Genomic DNA, 5,031 nt, shown 5'->3' on the forward strand with positions numbered 1-5,031 from the left:
TCCGGGCGACAGAGCGAGACTCCGCCTCAAAAAAAAAAAAAAAAAAAATGCTAGATGGGATCTTTTTAAGATAAAATGTTCATCTGACTGACAATCTCAATTGCAAGCCTGCACTTTTATTAATAAAAATTCCCATACTTGAGCAGATCACCTGAAGTCAGGAGATCGAGACCAGCCTGGCCAACATGGCAAAACCCTGTCTCTACTAAAAATACAAAAATGAGCTGGGTGTGGGGGCACATGCCTGTAATCCCAGCTACTCGGGAGGCTGAGGCAGGAGAATTGCCTGAACCCAGGAGATGGAGGTTGCAGTGAGCAGAGATCATGCCACTGCCTTCCAGCCTGGGCAACAGAGCAAGACTCTGTTTCAAAAAATCAAAAACAAAAACAAAAAAAATCTCATACTTATTATGGGCTCTTGGATGTCATGGAAACAAGAGAGGGCTGAAAGAGTAGGATGCGGACCATGAGCAATGTTATCCTGTGGAAAAGTACTTGTCTCTGTTCAGTGTTCTTGGGCACAGGAGAGCTACCCAGTCCTTGTGCCTGTGGAGTCACTCGAACACACACAATGCCCACGTGAAGATGGGGATATGTGGTCCTGGATGCCTAATTTACTACTTACAATTAATGCACACAATTAGATGATTCCCTTTTCCCTCCCCTCCCCTTCTTTTTTCTTTCTTTTCTTTTCTTTTTTTTTTTTTTCTGTGACAGAGTCTGGCTCTGTCACCCAGGCTGGAGTGCAGTTACGTGATCATGGCTCACTGCAGCCTCAACTTCTCAGGCTCAAGCAATCCTCCCACCTCAGCCTCCCAAGTAGCTGGCTGGAACTATAGGTGCATGCCACCATGCCTGGCTAATAAAAAAAAAATTGTAGAGATAGGGTCTTGCTGTGTGGCCCAGACTGGTCTGGAACTCCTGGGCTCAAGCGATCCTCCCACCTTGGACTCCCAAAGTGCTGGCGTGAAAGGCGTGAGCCTAGCCTTGATAATCTCCAGTGGTTCTCTATGCTTAGAGCATTACTGTCATCTTTTTTTTTTTTTTTTTAACAGTCTAGAATGCTCTCTTATAACCTCCATAAAAATAACTCCTTGTTTGTGAGTCCTTTGGTGAACAATCCAATGACTTGCAGGAACACTGCCAGGCATCCCCAGCCAGTGCAGGCCAGCAGACGGCTTCCCTAGCCCATGTTTGCTGGTCTGCTTGTTCACTCTGCAGTGAACCCTTCTGCTTACAGCTTTTCCAGCTAACCTTCTTTTGATTCACAGTGTGGCCTCTGACAAAAAGCAGACCAGTAGTTGCCAGGGGCTGCGGATGGGAGAGTGGAGGGTGTTGCCTGGGAAGATATCAGAGGGACATTTTCAGGTGATGGAAATGTGAGATTACTTGATTGCAGTGGGGGTCACACAAGAAGTCAAAACTTATTGAACTCTCTCCTTACAATGGGTGCATTTTATGGTGTGTCAATGAAGCCTCAATAATGTTTTTAAAAGCTGGTGTCACCTCACCTCCTGGCTTATAGTGTTTGTGTACCTAATATAAATCTTGCTAAGTTTCCTTCAGCCAAGCAGGTCTCTGCTTCTGCTGAGCTGCTCTGCAGAGGCTGTGACTGCTGGATGATAACCCAGGTTACATAAAAGTGTAGAAACCATGTGCAAACAAATGATACATGGCAACCAGCTTTTATCTTGGTGCTGGAGATCTGCAGGGCGTGGTGGAAAGGGTGGCAACTGGACAGTGCAATGGTTCATTACACCTCCTGTCACCGTGTGGGGCTGTAGGGGCAGCTCTATCATACTTTCCAATTTTCCAAGCTGAAAATCCCGTTGTTATTGCTGTTTTTGAAATCTTACATTTTTTATAAAACTGATAACAAATTGAAAACGTTTAAGTACTTGTGTGGGGAAAGTGAATCAGGCCTGAGGATTGAGGACTGTCTTCTAGGTTTCCGGCCTGTGACCTCTGCAGCAGCAGAGGTGGAGGAGGGCTCAGAGGTCGGGAGGGAAGGGGAAGGAGCATGAGGAAGTGTGATTCTGCAGTAAGCACAGCCCATACTTTTACTCAGAACCCAAGACAGGCAGTTGACGAGACCTGCTGACTTTCTGAAGACGTTCTTCCTCGTCCCTCGTTCTTATTTTGCGGTCCCTCCCTGCCCCTACAGCCGTTCTCTGAAAGCTGTCTCCGTCATCCACGAAAAGATCTTGGAGGCCACAGACCAGGCAGGGAGGGAAGCTCCGAGGACTCATGCTGGCTCTCCCTCCTTCCCCTCCCAACTCCCCCTCCCAACTGGCACTGAAGGCAGGTGTTCCTCAGGCTCGGACCCCGCCCACCTTTGCTCGTTTTCTCTCTCCTCTCTGCAGGCATTCTAATCCATCACAATGGCTGTAAACATCCATGACTCCCACATTTCCATTGCCAGCACCAGACTCTTGTGTATCCACCTGTATACAGAGACATCTCAACTTCTAGACTTTCAAGACCAAACTTAACTCCTTACTTCCTCTCCCTAATCTGGCCCCACCACCCAGCCTACTCCACCTCTATAAATGGCAACACCACCCACAGTCTGCCCACACCAGAAACCGAGATGTCATTCATTCATTCTTTCTTTCTTTTCTTTTCTTTTCTTTTCTTTTTTTTTTTTTTTTTTGAGACAGAGTCACTCTGTTGCCCAGTCTGGAATACAGTGGCGCAATCTCAGCTCACTACAGCCTCCACCTCCTGTGTTCAAGTGATTAAGTGATTTTCCTGCCTCAGCCTCCTGAGTAGCTGTGATTACAGGCATGCACCACCATGCCTGGCTAACTTTTGTATTTTAGTAGAGATGGGATTGCACCATGTTGTCCAGGCTGGTCTTGAACTCCTGGGCTAAAGCAATCTGCCTGCCTCGGCCTCCCAAAGTGCTGGGATTACAGGCGTGAACCACCATGCCCAGCCCTTTCTTTCTGTTTTAGAGATTTGATTTTTTTTTTAATTTTAAAATGATCACACAATAAAATGAACATTTTCAGGAAAAGATGTACAGTTCTGTGAATCAAACAGACAGACAGATTCCCGTAACCAGCAACAAAATCAAGATAAAGATCAATGATAGTCACATCTTCCTTTTACCCCTAGCCACTATGAAACACAGATGTGCTATCACTAGGGTTTTATCTTCTCAAGAATGTCACATAGCTTTTCGCAACAGGTTTGCCACCAGAACACAGGTGTCATGAAAACTGCCCCTAAAAGCCAAAATGGGAAAGGAGAAGACTCATATCAACATTGTCGTCAGTGGATAAGTAGATTTGAGCAAGTCCGCCCCTACTGGCCATCTGATCTACAAATGTGGTGGCATCAACAAAAGAAGCATTAAAAAATTTGAGAAGGAGGCTGCTGAGATGGGAAACGGCTCCTTCAAGTATGCCTGGGTCTTGGATAAACTGAAAGCTGAGCGTGAATGTGGTATCACCATTGACATCTCCTTGTGGAAATTTGAGGCCAGCAAGTACTGCACGGCTATCATTGACGCCCCAGGACACAGAGGCTTCATCAAAACATGATTACAGGGACATCTCAGGCTGACTCTGCTGTCTTAGTTGTTGCTGCTGGTGTTGGTGAATTTGAAGCTGGTGTCTCCAAGAATTGGCAGACCCGAGAGCATGCCCTTCTGGCTTACACACTGGCTGTGAAACAACTAATCATTAGTGTTAACAAAATGGATTTCACTGAGCCACCCCACAGCCAGAAGAGATATGAGGAAATTGTTAAGGAAATCAGCAGTACATTAAGAAAATTGGCTACAATCCCAACACAGTAGCATTTGTGCCAACTTCTGGTTGGAATGGTGACAACACGCTGGAGCCAACTGCTAACATGCCTTGGTTCAAGGGATGGAAAGTCACCCGTAAGGATGGCAATGCCAGTGGAACTACGCTGCTTGAGGCTCTGGACTGCATCCTACCACCAACTCGTCCAACTGACAAGGCCTGCTTCTCCAGGATGTCTACAAAATTGGTGGTATTGGTACTGTTCCTGATGGCCGAGTGGAGACTGTTGTTCTCAAACCTGGTATGGTGGTCACCTTTGCTCCAGTCAACTCTACAACTGAAGTAAAATCTGTTGAAATGCACCATGAAGCTTTGAGTGAAGCTTCTTCTGGGGACAATGTGGGCTTCCATGTCAAGAACGTGTCTGTCAAGGATGTTCGTCATGGTAACAATGCTGGTGACAGCAAAAACGACCCGCCAATGGAACCAGCTGGATTCACTGCTCAGGTGATCTATCCTGAACCATCCAGGCCAAGTCAGTGCTGGCTGTGCCCCTGTACTGGATTGCCACATGGCTCACATTGCATGCAAGTTTGCTGAGCTGAAGGGAAAGATTGATTGCTATTCTGGTAAAAAGCTGGAAGACGGCCCTAAATTCTTGAAATCTGGTGATGTTGCCATCATTGATATGGTGCCTGGTAAGCCCATGTGTATTGAGAGCTTCTCAGACTATCCACCTCTGGGTTGCTTTGCTATTCGTGATATGAGACAGACATTTGCGGTGGGTGTCATCAAAGCAGTGGACAAGAAGGCAGCTGGAGCTGGCAAGGTCACCAAGTCTCCCCAGAAAGCTCAGAAGGCTAAATGAATATTATCCCTAATACCTGCCACTCTGGTATTAATCAGTGGTGGAAGAATGGTCTAAGAACTGTTTGTTTCAGTTGGCCATTTAAGTTTAGTAGTAAAAGACTGGTTAATGATAACAATGCATCATAAAACTTTCAGTTCAAGGAAAGATTAATGTTATGTGGACCACTTTGGTTTTCTTTTTTGCGTGTGGCAGTTTTAATTTATTAGTGTTTAAAATCAGTGCTTTTTAATGGAAACAACTTGACCAAAAATTTGTCACAGAATTTTGAGACCCATTAAAAAAGTTTAATGAGCAAAAAAAAAAAAAAAGAATGTCACATAAACAGAATCCTACAGTGTGTAACCTTTTAAGCTGGCATTTATTTATTTATTTATTTATTTATTTTGAGACAGATCTCACTGCAAT

At 45.3% G+C, this 5,031-nt stretch overlaps 1 pseudogene across 1 annotated transcript; it reads left to right on the top strand.

Moving 5' to 3' along the window:
• The first annotated feature begins 3,242 nt into the window (after positions 1 to 3,242).
• On the top strand, positions 3,243 to 4,642 carry LOC108512310 (putative elongation factor 1-alpha-like 3; annotated as a pseudogene). Its single transcript, XR_001880564.1, has one exon. The product of XR_001880564.1 is annotated as a putative elongation factor 1-alpha-like 3 (transcript).
• The last annotated feature ends 389 nt before the right edge of the window (positions 4,643 to 5,031 follow it).

Source organism: Rhinopithecus bieti, unplaced genomic scaffold (genome assembly GCF_001698545.2).
Source record: "Rhinopithecus bieti isolate Rb0 unplaced genomic scaffold, ASM169854v2 scaffold_28066, whole genome shotgun sequence".
Lineage (NCBI taxonomy): Eukaryota > Metazoa > Chordata > Mammalia > Primates > Cercopithecidae > Rhinopithecus > Rhinopithecus bieti.